Source organism: Lynx canadensis, chromosome D2, assembly GCF_007474595.2.
Source record: "Lynx canadensis isolate LIC74 chromosome D2, mLynCan4.pri.v2, whole genome shotgun sequence".
In the NCBI taxonomy this organism is placed as follows: Eukaryota; Metazoa; Chordata; class Mammalia; order Carnivora; family Felidae; genus Lynx; species Lynx canadensis.
In genome coordinates, this window is record NC_044313.2 from 71,274,213 (window position 1) to 71,293,887 (window position 19,675).

General features: G+C 49.0%; 1 protein-coding gene across 4 annotated transcripts in view; it reads right to left on the minus strand.

Moving 5' to 3' along the window:
• SIPA1L2 (signal induced proliferation associated 1 like 2) overlaps positions 1-15,838 on the minus strand; it is a 224,214-nt gene extending 208,376 nt beyond the window's left edge. For all 4 annotated transcript variants that reach the window (XM_030334658.1, XM_030334657.1, XM_030334656.1 and 1 more), the window contains exon 1: positions 15,788-15,838. The gene's annotated coding sequence lies outside the window, so the exon portion shown is untranslated. The remainder of the gene's footprint in view (positions 1-15,787) is intronic.
• Positions 15,839-19,675: the final 3,837 nt, after the last annotated feature.

Sequence of the window (19,675 nt, forward strand, 5' to 3'; positions counted from 1 at the left end):
TGTGAAGATGGGGTTTAATCAGACACCAGTAAATCACCGGGTCGGTTTCCCTTCCTGAGGCAGAAGTTTAATATTTCAGTCAAGATGGAGTAGAGACACCATCCGTAGAATTTATATACACTTCATCTAGCCGATTCAGTTCCGCGCTGCTCTTTTGTTCGCTACAAACAAAAAGATGGAGAAAACTCCCAAACGCCACAGTGCGAGCTGAAAACACGCCATCTGCAGCTGCTTAGCTGTGGCTACTGCCCCCAAATCATGTGAGAGGCTCAAGACATACTCCTCTTCTCTCAAAGTTATCCTCAGCAGCTGTGTTCTTATCGCTCGGGAGGTTCCCTGAATCCTTCCATGCTTAAATTATTGGCAAAATTAGCAAAATCAGCATAACCCATCTGTAACATATCCTGAGCAGACAGCAGCAATTGAGGGGCCATGAATGATCAAAACGCCACGCTGCTCCTGTGAAAATAAAAACCTCCAGCCTTTCCATCCTTGAAACAATTTCAAGTGTCGTTTATTTCGACCAGGAGTCCTCCCCCACTTTTTAATTTTATCAGTGCGAAGTGACAAATACAACCGAATCTCTATGTTCTCTCTCTTCTGCGGACCTTCCTTCGGGCTCATGAACACTCCTAATCTCTAGGAAAAGAGTTCAGATCCGAAGCTGGATGCAGTCCCTCAACGTAGAGCAAGTGAGCGGAAGGAAGTCTCTTCTCCCAAACATTCCGAGGGAAATAAACTCATGTTCAGACCGCGTGTTATGAGCTGACCCTCTGGAAGGAATATTTGTTTGCTATGCCCAGGGTTACTCTGCACATGCTTGGAAGCCACGGGATAACCCTGGAGAACACAGAACTCAGAGCCCAGGCACGGCGGCCGCATCCACACTCCACATCCTTGGTCACCCAAGGTGCGCTGACCTTGCCCACCTTGAGCTCAGACAGACTCATGATCTGCTCCTCATGGTCTCCAAAGCAGCCACTTCGACCATCAGGCTGGCCTTCAAGAGTCTGTCAAGGTGCCGGCATTGGGGGCATAGTGCGCCGTTCTTTGGGGGCAAAAGCAATGTGACGTCAGCTCATCGGGGGGAGGGGGGGCGGGAATCGCATGCACAGCCGTTTCCTGCCATCTGCCCCAGGACCCCGTCACGGCTCTTCTCGGACTGGGCGCTGGCCCTTGGACTCCCGTGGAATCTGCTCCTGAATGGCCCATAAGCGGAGGGCCCTGCAGTCATTCAAAAGGTTTCTGCTCCCAAGAAACCCTCTGGCTCCAGAATAAATGATTCCCATTATTCCATTCATTGAGTGTCTCTTAAGCCTTCTATTATGAGTCTGAATTTTAAACAGGGACGATGGTCCTTTATTACATCTCCTAATCCATGTCCCCAGTACATTTCTTTCAGAGTTACAGACTCTGTCTGCAATCTCATTACGAGTAGACGTTACCCTCCCTGCCTCTACCCAGAGCTAACCGCACTTGAAGAGAGCACTGCCTCCCATTAAAAAAAAAAAAAAAAAAATCTGAGAGAAATATTAATAGAAGACCCACTCTACTTCCAGAATGCGAGTGCCATTAGAACAACACCCATGTCTGCCCACCCCCCACTGTAACGGGAGTCCCTCCCTAGAACTGTGCCCAGCACAAAAGGGAGTGTTGTAAGTATCGGACAAACGAGGCAAGACATGTGCGTGCCCACTGCTCCACGGGCAGGGCAATGTCACCGTACCGGAACATACACCAGTCCTGCTGACGAAAACTTAACTAGTTTGTGCCCAGCTAGAGAGGTTTAGCAACTCAGAGCTTCAGTAATAGTGGGCCTTCTGCAAAAGGCACGGTTAATTTATTTCTGGCATTTTGGGGGGGGGGGGGCGCCTGGGTGGCTCAGTCGGTTAAGCCTCTGACGCTTGCTTTCGGTTCAGGTCGTGATCTCACAGTCCATGGGTTCAAGCCCCACATCAGGCTCTGCGCTGACAGTGTGGAGCCTGCTTGGGATTCTCCCTCTCTCTCTCTCTCTCTCTCCCTCTCTCTCTCTCTGCCCCTCCCCCCATCGTGCTTGCTCACTGTCCAAAATTTTAAAAAGGTAAATTTAGCAATGTAGCATTTTATTTTTCAGCAGCTAGGACTTTATTTCGCTAACTGGTATCGACTCACGGCAGCTGATTTAAAAATCTCATTTTGTAGGTTTTGTGGGTTAGTCTCCTCTATCTAGTGTCCGAAAACTGAAGTCAGGACATTTCGGCTTTAATAATTTATTGCAACGGAACTAGAAATTATTCCTCAGAGATGCCTTACAAAATCTTCATCTTTTAAAAGTTAATCACAAAGGTCAAGCATAGACTTTGCAAAAGTAAATAGATGGATTTTCTTTTACCTAAAATTTTCCAAGTAGCACACATAAATAAGTAAAGGGATCGTGTGTCGATCTAAATCTTCAGAAGCGGAGGGCTCAGCTGAAAGCTTCGCACCGGCCTGAGCCCACCAGGTGGCAAATGTCTGCAAACTGGCCAGAGGCGCGCCTGGTCTCCCGAACGCACGTGCGGGAGGTAAGAAGAGACCCAGTGAGAAAACGACCAAATTAAGTGTAAAAACCACATCCCTGTCGGAAAGGGGAAGATGAGGCTTAAGAAAAATACACACACACCCGAAAGAAATTGCTCCTAAAATCCCTTGACGATCCCACCTTCGAAAACAGCCCGAAACCAAGGGGAAAGGCCGCCTGGTGCGGTTATGCGTTTAAAAGCATATAGCCAATCAGGAAAACGTTATGCTGAGCGAAAGAAGCCTTAACCCAAAAGAGTGCATCCTGCAGGATTCCATTTCTATGAAGTTCAAACACGGGCAAAACTTATCTATGGCGAAGAGAAAAAAGTAGAACAGGGCAGCGAAGTGTACTGATGGGTACCATTATTTTCAAATGCATCCCCCAAAACTGGACTGCTGCATGGATATGCGTGCAGCAAATATAGTAAAATGCCAACACTTTACACGACCTAGGTGGTGGATATATGGTGCCCACTGTACTACAGAATTCTTGCAACTTCTCTGTGTGTCTAAAAATCCATGTGATAGGGGCGCCTGGGTGGCTCAGTCGGTTAAGCGTCCGACTTCGGCTCAGGTCATGATCTCACGGTCTGTGGGTTCGAGCCCCGCGTCGGGCTCTGTGCTGACAACTCAGAGCTTGGAGCCTGTTTCAGATTCTGTGTCTCCCTCTCTCTCTGACCCTCCCCTGTTCATGCTCTGTCTCTCTCTGTCTCAAAAATAAACGTTAAAAAAAATTTAAAAAATAAAAAAATAAATAAAAATCCATGTGATAAAAAACCTGAGGGGAAGTCTACGGTGATGATCTTGAGATCTCTTGTTTTAGAGTTTACAGGGGAATGCAAATCTTAGCTGGCACTTTTACTACTTCGTGGCACTTAAAAGTGACAGAGAGCTACGGCAAGAGGGCATGGACGGTAACTCAACACAGCAGAGAGACCCGGCCGGCGGGGGACCAGTGCTCCACAGGGTAAATGCTTGGCCCGCGGCCATGCTTCCCAAGCCCTGCTGCCTCGGTTTTACAAGTCTGATTACTCATGGGGTGCCTGGGTGGTTCAGTCGGTTAAGCATCCTTTTTTCTTTTTTCAATGTTTATTTATTTTTGAAAGAGAGACCCAGAGCGTGACTGGGGGAGGGGCAGAGAGAGACACAGAATCCGAAGCAGGCTCCAGGCTCCGAGCTGTCAGCACAGGAGCCCGACGCGGGGCTCGAACTCACGAACCGTGAGATCGTGACCAGAGCCAAAGCCGGATGCTTAACCAACTGAGCCACCCAGGTGCCCCAGCATCCTGACTCTCGATTTCAGCTCAGGTCATGATCTCACGGTTCCTGGGATCGAGACTCACGTCGGGCTCTGCGCTGAGAGCGTGGACACTGCTTGGGATTCTCTCTCTCCTTCTCTCTCTCTGCCCCATCCTCCACTCATTCTCTCTCTCAAAATAAATATACAAGTAAGTAAATAACTGAAACTTAAAAAAATAAAAAATAAAAGTTTGATTACCCAGAATAATTTTTCAAATAGTCACTCTGGTCAACCAATCACCAAAGTTATACATTCCTAAAGTCTTAAAACATGTGACCTTGGATTACAACTGTAATACTGGTGTGTATATTTTCTAGACAAACAACTGAAACAGATTCAATATTTCACACCAAACGTCATGGTCAAAAGGCACAAACTCCCAGTCATAAAATACATAAGTTCCGAGGATGTAATGTACAGCGTGGTGTTATAGTGAATAATACGGGACAGTTAAAGGACTTCAAAGTTGCAAAGGCAGATCTACAAGGTGTCATCCCCAGAAAAAAAAATTGTGAACAGACTTACTGTGATCATTCACAGCACACAAAAAATGCCAACTGTCATGTGATACACCTGAAACTAATATGATGTCATCTATATACCTCGATGTTAAAAACAATAATAAAGCTCATCATTTACTTTCGATATTTTTTCCTTCAGGTGTGTGACATAACTTTTAACAAATTACAATGGGGGGAGATCAGATTGACTACCTCACGTGACAGACGAGTGAGTTAACCACCATGTCAAAAACACGGTCCGTCACTTCTCCTAGAGGTCGCTTTTACAACGAAATCCGTTTTCGGGGTTGCAAAACCTAAACCCAGCAAGGAGGTGAGTTTTGTTTCAGGCAGAGGGAGTTGTTGTAGACAACACTGGGATCAAATGAACAACTAAGTGAGATGGGTTTACTTGCGTTGGCCGGTCTCTACAGAGCCCGGAGTGTCCTTTGTGTCTAAGGGCCCCTCGCGGAAAATTCAAATCCTAACCGTTTGCCAAAGCATAACTTGGCTCCTGCCTTCTTCTGGAATGTTCTCTCGACTAGGCAACCCGCTATATGCTCAGCAGCCCACGGGGCCTTCAAGCCACAGAGCCCGGCTATCCCAGGGCCTCACCCAGTAAGCCAGCCCATTCTCTTCCACGACGGGGGCCCGGCTGTTAAACCCTTCTCTTAATTTCCGAATCAGGAACATGAGGAAGTTTGATTCGAAGACGACCAGAAGGGCCCTCTGAGGCCGGAAATGCTACGAGTCCGTTAATTCTCTGATGGTGCCGGACGCTCACCCCGGAGCCCAGGAGGGGAACGAGGTAAGTGGCCCCTGCCCCCATGGGTGTCACACCCCAGGACGCCTCCCGCTAACCGGGCAACCTCAGAATGCCAGCGTTTATAGAGGCCTTGGGGATCCTTGTTTTGAAACTGGGTTACGCTCGCTGTCCGGGAAGCGAAGTGAGGTCGGGATGGCCACAAAGCAACCCCTCCCCGCCACCTCCCTCTCCTGCAAGAGCCAGAAAACTCTACTCTGCTCTTCTACACGATGCTCCAAACTGGTCTCCAAAAATTCCCATCTTTCTCCTCAGTTTTGCCTCTTCCAGAAAAGGAGAAGGCAGAAGCGGCTGGGTGCTGAGCCAGCCAGCGCCGGCGGGGAGGGCAGGGAGAAGCAGAGCGTGTTGTCATCGGGGTGGGGGGGGGGGGGCCCGCGGAAGGCGAGAGCCTCTGTTTACACTTGCCTCCGTCCTCCACACCTCCCACGGCCCGGTGCCCTCGGATACGGATCTGTTGAGGGACTGGCACAGAAAAACAGTGAGATCAGAGGCGGTGTCCCCTGGAGCCCCGCGCGGGGCCCTGCCCCAACTCATCTCACCGCTCACATTCGGTGCCAGCCGGCATCGCCTCTGCCAGCCCATCGCGCGGGGAACCGAGGACCGCGGTGCCGGGCCCGGAGGATGGATCTGGAAGGCTCCCCGCCACCAGACGCACAGCGACAGCAGTCATCAGACATCACCCAGATTTAACTGCCCTAAAATTAGCAGCCGGAGCAAAGTAGTTACCGCCGTGATTGCGTCAGAGCTCCACTCCCTGGCCAGCTGCCAGTTTTAAACAAACCGTCCCGCATGCTCCAACCAGGGAAACAATATTTTGGAAGCGAGCCAGCCAGGCATGTCGGCGAATGTTCCAATTCTAGCTTTGCTATTAATGTTTTATAATTCAGTGACAAGGTGAACAAAGTCTGTATGGGCTGCATCTGCAAGGGGGTTATTTTCTTTGTTGGAAGCACTTATTCTTTGGGTGAGTAAAGTACTGTGGACGGATCCTTTTAAATATTTAAATGCCTGAAATTTATTTAGGGATTCACACTAAACTGGCTTCAACACAGATTATGCAAATCTGGCAAAGTATAAATGCAAAACAAAAACTGTTTTCCCCTTGTACTTCTTTGAACCCTGGCAAAGAGGCGGGGAGCCGGAGAAATTGTCCCACTCACTTCCCAACAAAGGACAGGTGACCAGATTGGATCAGAAGGGCTACCTCTCCGCGAATTACGACATTTCTCCTGAAGAACAGACCATCCACCGGCTAATAAAACTCAGACTCCTCAGCCCAACGCTGGGCCACCGTTTTCCCCCTTTCAGGGACAGCTGGCTGGAGTCCACCATTCTCCTGTGCACACACCTTCTCTACTCACTCCCTCCTTCCATTCACTCCTTCCGTGATCTCTGGAGACCAACCACACCTCACAAAGCAGATGGGAACAGAGGAAAGCGGCCTGTAGCTGGAGCAGAGAGATGGGGTTTCAGGTCTCAGACTAAGAAGACTCAAGGACACCTGGGTGGCTCAGTCGGTTAAGCGTCCGACTTCTGCTCAGGTCATGATCTCGCGGTTCGTGGGTTCGAGCCCCGCGTCGGGTTGTGCACCGACAGCTCAGAGCCTGGAGCCTGCTTCAGATTCTGTGTCTCCCTCTCTCTCTGTTCCTCTGTTGCTTGTGCTTTGTCTCTCTCTCTCTCTCAAAGGCAAATAAACCTTAAAAAAAATTTTTTTTAAGACTAAGAAGACTCAGAAAAGCATGTGTTCTCTCTTTAACCTTAGTTTTTTTTTTTTTTTTTAATTTTTTTTTTCAACGTTTATTTATTTTTTTTGGAACAGAGAGAGACAGAGCATGAACGGGGGAGGGGCAGAGAGAGAGGGAGACACAGAATCGGAAACAGGCTCCAGGCTCTGAGCCATCAGCCCAGAGCCCGACGCGGGGCTCGAACTCACGGACCGCGAGATCGTGACCTGGCTGAAGTCGGACGCTTAACCGACTGCGCCACCCAGGTGCCCCATCTCTTTAACCTTAGTTTTTGTGTTAGTGAAAGGGGGGATCATCCCATCAGCTTACAAGGGTCTGGTTCAGTATGTAAGAGAACACCAATGAAAGTTCCAGCACAATGGCTGTCTTTTACATTTATTTTCAAGAATACCTCCTCCTGATTCTCTATTTTGTTAAGTCAAAAACATTAGTCTCCCTCACTCTTACCAACACATAAAAGTTTTTAAATAGGAACATTGATGCATTTTTCCAAGCAAAAGGCTTCCCATGACCCTCCAGTAAGCAGACTTGGTTGGTAAATGAGGTGATTCTATTATTATTTAGATGAATCTCTCAGTCCTTGCCTCAAATCTCATCATAGTACCTCTTAATACAGAAATTTACACACACAGGACTTAGGATGACACCCTTCTGAGTTCATGGAATGTAGGAACGAATACTGTATCAGGATATTGAACATAAAAGACTTTCACCTGTAAAATGAAAACTACCTTCCTGAGCACCGACTATCTTTAAGGCATAAATATCTCTCTGATGTACTTTGCAATCCTCAAAGTGCTAAGTCAACAAGAGGTGTCCAATGTTCTAGTGATGAGTTTTCAAAAATCACTGTTTTCCTCTAGAAATTACCATGGCTGATGGGCCGACAGGCAAAAGACTTTACAATGAAACGGCACAATTCAGAAATCATTTCTTTTCAGGTATGTTTACGAAGGAGCCCACACCAGGGTTTTTAAGTGACCTGTAGCCTCACCGGATTCCATCAGGGCTGTGCCCTTGTCAGTCTGGAGACTCTGAAACCTGGATGGGTTGCAGACCACATGCTCTCAAGAACAGAAGGATAACCCCCAGGGTGTCCTGTGTCCCAGAATCACAGCCCTGGAGCAGGGCTATAACGTCCTAAGGAACAGCTGGGCCTCTGCTCTCACTCTCTTCAGAAACTACTTACTGCTCCCCTTTCACTAGCTTGGTGTCCAAGTTCAATCGCAGGTCATTTCAGATGGAAATGATTTAAATGGGAAGTATAAAAGGCTGTTGAGGGGTGCCTGGGTGGCTCAGTCGGTTAGTGTCCGACTCTCGGATTCCTGTTGGGTCGTGATCTCACCGTTGTGAGTTCGAGCCTCCTATGGGGTTGGGCGCTGACAGCTTGGAGCCTGCTTGGGATTCTCTCTTTTCCCCTCTCTGCCCTCCCCCCACTCGTGCCGTCTCTCTCTCTCTCTGAAAATAAATGATTTTTTTTTAAAAAGCTTGTTTAGATAGACCATTTCCAAAGGAAATGATGCAGCACTACCGCACTTTCAGGGAACACTACTTACTTAGTTCAATAAAAGCCAAGATATACAATCCCTTCATGTTTAAACCCTGGCTCCCCATCATTCCTTCAACAAAATATTTGTTTGCTAAGAGCCTATTATGTGGTAAACCCAGGGAAGTGCAGGCAGTAAGAGTAATAAACCAGAAATTGCCCCTCCCCTGCGGCTCTTATGTTCTATTGAGGTGAGATGGAAGATAAACATACAAAAATTAAAATACAATACTGAGGGGGCACCTGGGTGGCTCAGTCGGTTAAGTGTCCGACTTCGGCTCAGACCATGATCTCACGATCCGTGGGTGCCCGCGTCGGGCTCTGTGCCGACAGCTCAGAGCCTGGAACCTGCTTCAGATTCTGTGTCTCCCTCTTCTCTCTGCCCCTCCCCCGCTCGTGCTCGGTCTCTCTCTTGTCTCGCAAAAATAAAATAAATGTTAAAAAAAATTAAAAATACAATGCTGAGGCTGGGGGGCTGGCTCAGTCAGTAGATCGGGTGACTCTTGATCTCAGGGTCGTGAGATCAGGTCCGCGTTGGCTGTGGAGCCTATTTAAAAACAATATACACATACACACACTCTTCATGTCAGGCAATGCTGAGTGCTGCGGATTAAGATCCAGCAGACAACAGGGGAGCGGAGAGTGCACAGGAGGGAGAGTGAGGGGGGAGGTGCTAGTTTAGCTGGGTAGCTGCAGCACCAAGGCTCTGGAGAGGCCAGGTGGCTGGGCTCCCTTAACTCCCTCGCAGCAGGGGCTGACATGTGCTAGCACGGTAGCCAATGATACACGAGCCGAACTATACTGTACTTTCCAAATTTGTTTTTTACGCTTCAGAAGTTTCTGAATGAGAAAATGATTACTTACGTCCTTCTCTCCTGACTGTGGGCCTGGTGGGGGCTGTGTGTGACAGTACGGTGCCTCCTCAACAGCTGAGTTCAACCAGAAACGTTCCAGAAAGAACAGTAGCCCCCAGGACGGTATCTGACTCCCTACCCAAATTAAACCCCTAAAGAACCCACAGCAATTCTGGAAGAGAAACAGGCCAAAGTTAAAAAAAAAAAAAAAAAAAATTTCTCAGAAAAGGAACAAATATAGTAAACAGAGGGCCCGGTAAGGAGTAGAGTCTGTCTTAAAGTTCCCTCACAGGATGCTGACAGGCCCCTGAGAAACTGCTTCCAAACAGTCATGAACTCTAAGCTGAAGAGAGTGGTGGACAGAACACGGGTCTCCAGACTGGGGGCCACCACATTTCGAAGGGTAACAAGACAGCCCTTAAGGTGCAAAGGAATACTCCATTTCTATTTATTTTCATGCCACCCTTCTTCAAATGTGCATTTCTGTGTTTATAACGTCTGTATCTTAGCATGACAAATTTACATACATGCAAGTGTATATACACATAGGCACAAACACACAGACACAGACACGTATATTTGCACAGGCATACACACACATTTATTGAGATGGTGATTTTGTACGGAAAGGGTATGCACGCTGAAAAACATTTAGAAACCCCACTACAAGAAATCACTGTTCCTTGGATTAAGGTATTAAACACTCAAACGAAAGCTTTGTCCTTTATGAATAATTAAAACTGTGATTCCTAAAAATTACTTATTAGAAACTTCAGTACAAAGAGACTGTATCCCAGAGCTATTCCTGAGCCACGGGAACACCCACTGTCCAACCAGGAACCAAATGCATTATGAAGCCCCCTGGAGACGGAAGCCATCATCTGACTATGCAGGCCACTACGCCCCAAGCACTGCCATCAGAAATGCTTTTTTGAGTATCCACAAATAGTTCATCCCAGCATACATAATTTTTTATTTATCCAAGAGTTCTTGCTTTCCACAGGAACAATTTTAACATTGGCTCTCTACCTAGATTTTTTTTCTACTGATGAGTAACTGAATGCACAACCCAACAGGCCTGCTCGGGCAACTCGGATTGCTCGAACAGCTCGACCAACGAGGAGCTTCTTCCAGATTTAGCAAATATGCGAAAGTGAAAAATATGGAGTAATCCCACGGGCAGAGCTGAACAAGCCCCTTCGGACTAAACGTATGTTCGAGAAACAGGAAGGGAAGAGTATTAAAACGCCGAGGAAAATGGGGAAAGCTCACGGTTCTCTTACCCACTACCCGAAAGTAACACAAAATAAAATAATACCCAGCTCCAAAATAAGTTCAGAAAGTCCAACAACATTCTGATTTTTCCCACAGGCTTTTCAGTGCCTAAGACCTCCAGAGGTCCACAGGTCACAGTGGGGCCCTATTTTCCAAGTCATTCAGTCAGTCAGTCATTAAAAATATTTCTTAATCACCAACCATGCAGAGCACGGTTTCTAATTACCAGGGACACACTACAATTGAACTCATTTCTGTCTTAGAATAACCTGGTCAGCAGAAGTAGCCAAGGAGGCTTGACACCCTCTTTCAGGATGTCTGGAAAGGCAGAGAGATCGGAGCCAGCTGGTAAGAAATAGGTGTGTTAGGACTTAACGATAACCGAGAGTGATTCCTTGTAAACCTAGAAGCTTCCAGAGCCACTATTCATGGCTGAGCCAGTTTGACAATTTCATCCCCGACTTAGTAGAGATAAAAAAAAAAAAAACAAAAAAAAAACAGTCTGATGTTCTAAGCAAGCTGCCTTCCTTTGGGAGGGCAGACAAGGTGCTAACCAACAGGATCAAACTCCCAAGAAGCACCCGGGGTAGACCAGCTAAAATAAAGGAAAATGAAGCACCATAAATGTGGGTCTTGCAGCGACGTTAGTGCAGAAAGGCCAACCATGGCTAGTGGCAGTATGTGATTAACGACTCAGGGGTTTTAGTGAACAGGAACTCACTGAGTCTGGGTAACGTGGCCACCAAAAAAAAAAAAAAAAAAAAAAAAACTGAACGCAGGCCTGGACTCTATCAGTGCGAGTGGGGACACGCAGGCTGAGGGAAGGGTACTCTACTCTGCCCAGGTCAAGCTGAGTGGGAAGCCTTCAGTTCGGGGTCCAAGTGTGACAGGTGGTGCTCAGTGAATAACTGAAATACCTCTCTAGAAAGATCGTTTCCACAGGCCACCAAGGGAGTAGAATGCAAATAAACAGGAAGAGTTCGATTTCAGTGCTGTGGGTAAAAAACACTCGTCTAGGGGCACCTGGGTGGCTCGGTCGGTTAAGCATCCCACTTCGGCTCAGGTCATGATCTCACGGCCCGTGAGTTCGAGCCCCGCGTCGGCTCTGTGCTGACCGCTCAGAGCCTGCAGCCTGTTTCAGATTCTGTGTCTCCCTCTCTCTCTTCCCCTCCCCTGTTCATGCTCTGTCTCAAAAATAAATAAACGTTGAAAAAAATAAAAGAAAAGAAAAAGAAAAAAAAAAACCACTCGTCTAGTAGTCAAAAACCTCGGAAGGGTGGAGCCCTCCACCCCTTCCAGGCAATGTTCAGGTATTGCTGGAAGACCACACATAGGGCATTATCAAGAGATCCCCGCATCACAGAAGGGCTGGACTGCGATTTCCAAACACTGGTCCTCAGTGAACTTTTCACTGGCCCGTGCAAAAGGAAAAAGTGTCCATGTCTGGGAGGGTATATATGCACAAGTGGGATAATTAAAAAAATTTTTTTAATGTTTATTTTTGAGATGGGGGAGACAGAGCGTTGAGTGGGAGAGGGGCGGAGAGAGGGAGACACAGAATCGGAAGCGGGCTCCAGGCTCTGCGCTGTCGGGCCCAACGTGGGGCTCGAACCCGTGAACCGTGAGATCATGACCTGAGCCGAAGTGGGGACGCTCAACCGACTGAGCCACCCAGGCGCCCCTCATGTGGGATAATTTTAACAAATGTCTTCTCTGGAGGGGAAGAACCTTCCTGTCTGAAGGCATGCATACTCTTTCTTCCTTTTGGGGGGTGGGGTGGGGTGAGGAGTGGGGTATAAACTAATACACCTTGATGAAACATGCGTCGAAAGTAGATAGGAACTGATGCTGTTAATTTCAGTATGTTCGTGTAGCAATACTGCATCCTGGGGGGGTAGGTGGGGGGGAATATCATGGAACTGGGTTACGCTAAATATGAAACCTCTCAAGAAACAGAACCTCTCCTGTGGGTCAGATCTGGCTCTCTCCAACCACTCTTGGGAACCAAAGTTTATGAATCAAGTCCAGAAAGGATTGAAATCATTTATCTCTGAAGTTAAGAAGCATTTAAAGTCCTATTATACTGTTATCTCTCCTTCAAAGGGGTCACGGTGACATGTGATCGGAACACGAAAAGCGATTTCTGCCTCACTGATTCCAAGGTAAACCAAGTAGCTAGAACTCTCTGGAATGTTCACATACAAACACACCGTAAGGCAATGAAACGCAGACACAATCATGAAAACGATGAACTGTCACAGTGAGTCCTCTGCATTACGCGAATACCTTTGTTTTAAATGTTCAAGAAATCTAAAATATTGCTGCTGAAAGGGATCATGGAAATACTTTATCCAAACTCATTTGTGACAGGCAATAGAAGGAGGAAAGTAGAGGTTCCTGTTCCTCCCGCCTAAAGCTCTCCCTAGTCTATCACCCTGCAAGGGAATTAGGTACAATAATGGATGCAGAAAAATCTGGAACACGGTTCCCTGCATTCTTCAGAACTGTACATTGTATCTCACTCAAGTTCAAAACAGGAAAAAAAAAAAAAAACTGCTTTGCTTTTCAGTTAATAGTAACAGTCTAAATTTTCTTCAAGTTCAGCGCATCTTTGAAAAGATAAGTAATCCTAAACCACCAGGACAAGCAGACCATAAATGCAAAGACTTTAACTAGTTTTCATGACCAAACCCAATACTTTTAAACCAGTTTCAATTACCAGACAGTTGCCCTTTCAAGGTTAGTGAATATTTCCTCACGTTCAAGAACAGACAGATTTTCAAAATGAATAACCCACTATTCCCTCCTCTGACTCAGATAAAAAGATCCCCAAGGTGGACAGGTGTTTACTAAGCTCAGGTATCGAGGAACCCTTTAAAATGCCATTCCAGTCTCAAGGGGGGGGGGGCAACTTACAAGCCCACAATACACAGCTTTAACTACAATAAACCTCATAAAGCCAAATCACGATGCTCTGATAATTCCCATCACATTCCATAAAATGAAAGCTCTTTGGAAAAAGGCCAAAGATTTAAAAACACAAGCATCTGATGAAAAATATACACTTAAATCGGCTGGGGAAAATCTGCAGCCCCTACCCCAAAGCCAGAAGCTCTACCTCCATACCTGCAACGTATGTTATTTTCTCTTATTTTCCAGACCAAATGCTTATACTGCTTCTTACCCAAGTTCATTTCACCCCATCTATAGGTAGCATGTGGGTACTGATAAAAGCTGTTTCTGATTCCATTTCCTACTTCCCAGATGTTTGCTAGAGTTTTCTTTTTTTTCTTCAGCTATTTATGAATGCGCTCCAATTTAGAACAAACAAATTCAACATGTCATATTTTAAGCTGGGCAAGACACACAATAAATGGCAGCTATAAAATAAGTCCAAGATATTTCTCCAGCTTATGAACAAGTATGCCTACCGAGGCAAGATTTGGACAGGCTGCCACGGTTTTGGTCTAGGAAAAAAGTACTTAAAATGTATAACTGAGAACCTGCTGTTGCTGATTACCTGCTGGCTACAGTAATTCTCATAAAAAGGGGTTGTGCTTGGAAATGAAAAACCAAGTGTCAACCGGGAGAAAGACAGAAAGACGTCTCTACCAAATTCTTGGTATGAATCATGCACATATATACTTCCAACTACAAGCATCACTGAAACCTTAGGAAGAATCAATGATTTTGTACACAAAACTCAAGATTGAAGACTGCACTTTCTCACGAATAATGTTGTTTTATACCTCTCTGAATCAAGCAGTGAACTCCTAAGTTAAAAAGTGAAAATATGGTCTAAATCCAGTCCTCGAATATATTCCTCAAACAAAAACATGAAAACAGATATCCTTAAATTTGTGACTAAAAATGGTGACCAAGTTGTCTCTTGAAATTCATCTTTAAGAATACCAGAAATAATGACACTTTTTGAAGTGGAGATAAACGTTTGTTTTATACAGAAGTAGTATATTTCAAAGAAAGCAACAGTTCTGGAGATTTTCCCCCTCCCATCACTAATTGCAAAACTGGAAAAATTGCAACCTGGATTGCAGATAGGCCAACTCAAAAGCGCAGTTTACAAATGCCCGTCATAAGAAAGCCATCTAGTGTTAACATTTAGAAATGAAAGCTGCAGACAAAAGAGGCAAAGAAAAGAAAAATCTTAGTGACTATTTTGAACTTACTGAGAGCAAACCTATGAGAATCGTCAAGATTCTTTGTTTAAAAAAAAAAAAAGGCCATCATCATGAAAACCAACTCCTAAGCTAAACAAAATCCAAAACATGTACAATTTCATTTTGACCAAAATCATGTTTTGGTGACCACAATTCCGTGACCAATGCACTTGATTTTTCCAATACTCACGCTGGAGTCATCTTGGGCTGAATTAATTTAACTGAAGCAGGTTAATGATGACAAATATCTCCCAGAGGGGTAATGCCAAGTTGTTTTCTCTTCCCCAGAAGCATCGGCTCTCGCTTGCAGATGATGAACTGAAATTGATTCTTTGGGTTTGTGGCACGGTTGAAAATTAATCTATAGGCGCTCGTGGGGATACTCCCAGGACGTGGTCAAACTAGCTTTAATAATATGGGGGGCCCCGACAAGGCCCGGGAGCGGAGGATGGAGCGAGGCACGGAGACCGGAGAGGTGGCAGAGCGGTCGGGACCCAAAGGGTGGTCGCGCCGAGTTAGAAGGGCGCTCGCCGCGCCTCGGGATCTTACAAAAGAGGGACCGGGGCGCCGGCGAGAGCGCGTGCCGGGGGCGCACACCTTCCCGGGGAAGACACCCCGCAGCAAGTTCAGCAAGTAACCCCGCCCGGCGCGCCGGTGCACAGCGTCCCGCAGCCTTTCATCTTCGCTCTTGGGTTAGTCACAGAGGAGTTGCTGCGCACCCAGAGGAGGTCCTCATTAGTGCTCGTGTCACCAAGACGGGAATAACCTTTCTGCCGATCGATAACTTTGAGAGAACGAGCGGCGGCGGCTCATCTTCCACCCGGGGCTCGGAAGCGCTGGGCGCGTCTGCCAGCCGGACCCCCGCCCCGCGCCCTGCCCTGCCCCCGGCCCGGCATCAGCCCCCGAAGCGCTCCCGGGGCAGCCCCTGCACCCCGGGACAGTCCTCGCGGAGGCCGTGCCAGACACCACCCGAAGGCTCCCGAGCGGATCCCGCCTCGCTCCCCGTCCGCTCGCCCGACACGCACCTCGGAGACGCAGTCCGCCGGGACCTGCTACAGCCACGAGCGCGCGGCGGCGCGTACCGGGGCCGCCGCCTCGCCGCCCGCCGCTGCCCGGGCTGCCCATCGGCCCGGACTCTGCCGGCGCCGGGCTCCGGCGGGAGGCGGCCCGGACCCGCCGGCTGCGGCTGGAGCTGTCCGGCCTGCGCTCGGCGGGCGGGCGGCCGGGGCGGGGGGCGCGGCGCTGCTCCTCCTCCTCCGTCGTCCTCCTCCCGCTCCGCCGGCTCCTCCGGGGCTCCCGGTCTGCCGAGCCGGCTCCCGACGCCGCCAGCCCGCCCGCCAGGCGGCACCGCACACCGCCCGCCTCTGCGGCCTCCCATTGGCCGCCGCCTGCAGGCCCCCTCGGCCCCGCCCCGCGATTGGGCGCGGGCGCCGTCCGTCCCGCCGCCCCGCGGGGCTCGGGGCTCAGCCGGTGCGCGGTTCCCAGGCCCCGCGGCGCGCGAGAGCGGCGTGTCCCGGAGGGGTTCGGGCGCCCTTCCCCGCGAGGGGGGCTGCGGGGCGCGGGGCGCGGCGCCTGGTGACCTCGGGGGAGGTACAGCCTACCTGGACCCGCGCCCCGGGGGAACCGGCGCCGCCCTCCGCGGACTCGTTTCCCCCCTCCGGCCGAATAAGTTAAAAACCCCGAGTCCGGCCGCGAGCGGCCCCCTAGCGCCGTCGCGACCCCGCCTGGCCCTCCACTCGTCCGCGACTGGGAGAGAGACGCGCCCGCCCCGGGCTCAGGTCCCCGCGCCGCCAGAGCCTGAGTGTCGCGGGCCGAGGAGGACCCAGCCAGCCGCGGGCGCTGCGCGGGCACCTGCCTCAAGACGCAGCGGAATCGCGGCGGCCGGCGACGGCCCAGACCACTGTCTCACTGCGTTCAGAAGACGACGGCAGGAGGGGCGAGCTCCGACTGGGTGCCGGCCTGGGAGGGCGCCCCAGGGCCGCCCAGGCGGTGTTCCTACCGTGTGCCGGCCTGGGGGGAAGGGGGCGTCCCGGGACCGCCCTGGGGATGTCCCTACTGCGTTCTGGCCCGGGAACGCGCCCCGGGACAACCCTGACTGAGCCCTGCGCTCTGGGGCTGGGTTAGGTACTAGGTTGCACGGTAAGATGAGGTCAGGTAGGTGCCAGCGCCCTGGAATGCTGCACAGATGAAACCTTTCCAAGCTAGGGAGAGGGGTGCAAGGCGAGAAGTCCAGGCGCTGCGGGCCAGCCCGGAGCCCGCCCACCCCGCGCCGCAGGCAATCCTCAACCTAGGGTCGGAATGCTTTTGGATCTTTATCTAGAGGAGGAGAAGGAAATGAACTTTTTATACCCATCTTTTTCTACTTTGCTAGGAGATGTTGATCACCCAGGAGGAGGCGCTACCTGAAACTATTAATATAAATTGCTTGACACTTGAATTGGTTGCTGAAGATTCAAAGGACTCTTTTTTTTTTTTTTTTTTTTTTTGAGATTGAAGGATTGCGAGCATGGGAGGGGAAGAGAGAGAGAGAGAGAGAGAGAGAGAAGGAGACACAGAATCCGAAGAGGATCCAGGCTGCCAGCCCAGCACAGAGCCCGAGGCGGGGCTAGAACTCACAAATTGCTAGATCCTGACCTGAGTCGAGGTCGGCGCGACTGAGCCACCCAGGAGCCCCTCAAGGAACTCTTTGAAGAGAAGACATTTTTAGGGGCGCCTGGGTGGCTCAGTCAGTTAAGCCTCGGATCAGGTCATGATCTCACGTGTTCCTAGGGCTCGTGGGTTCCAGCCACGCGTGGGGCTCAGCGCTCACAGGCTCACAGTCCTACCGTGGGACTTTCCCTCCCTCTCTCTCTGCCCCTGCCCTGCTTATGCACGTGCTCTCTCTCTCTCTCAAAATAAATAAAAAGAGAGAGAGAGAGAAGACTTTGTTTAAGCTATGGTGGAATTGCCTCTGCCTTTTAAATGGTAAGGTGGGAGTCACAACCGGTAAGCAGAACTGGGTTGGTTTAGGTAATCTAACTTACCTTCCAGCCCCACCTTACATAGCATTTCCTGAGCTGGTTTCTATGGCATAGGGCGGCCAGGCTGTTTCCTGAGACTGGATCCAGGCTTTCCAGTTCCTGTTTCTGGAGGCAGAATTCTTCCTGGAGAGATAAAGTTGTCTGTACTTCCCATCGCCAACGCTCCCTAGAATATAACCCTGTGAAAAGTTAGAGGTGGTTCCTCCCATGCCGTGTTTCTCTGTAATCTAAGGCATGTGTACATCGTACAATCTTTTAGACCTCTTTGTAAAGTATGTGCATCATATATGGGAGGAGGTGTAATAAAACATGTCTGAGTGTTACAATGACATGATAAAATTCTGAGTTCTCCAGGTTTGATGGGTTTCCCACCTGCCACCCCATTCCCGCACTTACAAGGTGGTCAAATAGTCATTCAACAAACACAATGCAGAGATCCTGGGATGTTCCAGAAGATGCAGGAGCAGGGGATATAAAACCACATAGCACACGGGCCCTGTCTTCAGGAGTCATCCTCATATATCAGAGATGCCTCTGCTACAGATGTGAACAAAATCCCACAGGGACAGTCATGGACAGACATTTCCTGGGGGAGCCTAGGGAGGACATATTTCCCTTCATAACACGTTATTCCAGTAGTTCTCACACTCGACATAGTCGCACACGTCATTGTCTTCCCCACTATGCCGCGAGGGCCTCGAGGAAGAGAACCACGTCTGCCCCAGCCTTTTGGCTCAAGATGGCGGTCACTGCCTGAGTCGGTGGGTTGGCGCGGAGGCGGCCCTTTGCTCTGGCAGGTGCACTTGTCTACTGTCTGGCAGACGAGGAGGAACCTTGAGGTGTTCCTTAAGGTCCAGCACGGAACGATTTTCCAAGGAAGTCTGCCCAGACGCTCAGTGACGGGGTGAGCCACAATTCTCTTCCTCTCCCACTTTACCATCCCTCTCGTGTTTTGCAAGCTGAAACCGAAACACCCGGGGCCCTTTTGGCCACTACCAAAGTTGGCAGCATTTGTTTAAGCGCTTGTAATTGACCGTGCAATCGGTTGTCTGCGTTTATGAAAGCCTGTGAGGGTTTCTGACTTTCCCGGAACCCCAGGTCACACGGAGTCCTCCCTCGTCCCAGTGTCCCCTGCTTCAGGAGACTTCTACTGAGCCCCTTTCCCGCATCTGGTTGATGTTGGACGGTGGTGACGGGGCCCAGGACCAGGTCCACAAGGTGTCCACCTTATAGGACACTGTGAGATCTTTCAAGAGACAAACCTCAGGAATGATCGCACATCGTATTCCCCAGAAATATATTACAGAGATACCATTAGGTTTACTGCTGTGTTCTTATCTCACCGGTTTTTCCATCAACCCTCGTTTCTTGACCTTCTAGGCAAGGGCAGAGATTGAAATTGCCTTACCTGTTAAGATATCAGTTCATCATTTCGGCCTTAGGATATCTTACCAGAAAAAAAAATCTTTTTCTATTAAAGCTATAAATTTTGCTGACGTTCTAAAGAAAAATATCAACTATGAAGTGTGACACTGTATTTGCCCAAAAGCTAGAGTGAAAGATCGTGTGTTTATCTTGTCACTGTCACCTCCCTCGGGTTAAGGCTTCCTCCCCACCCCTGCCCTGTGTTCAATTTCTGCCTTTCAAGTCTGTTTTCTCCTGTGAATTTCATCATGCTCTGAGGGGTTCCTAAAGAAACAAACTCAAGGGATTAATCCTCTTTACAAGTCTGAATCAGCACATCCACTCCTTCTGAAATAATTCCAACACCGGCCTTACCTATTTTTTCTAAACGGTGTAAAAAGGCACAGAGTTCAAAGACATACCAGCTGTCTATGCCGTTCCAAGATTTTGAGCTTATTGGCTGACCTTGGCTAGTACTTGTATCTATTT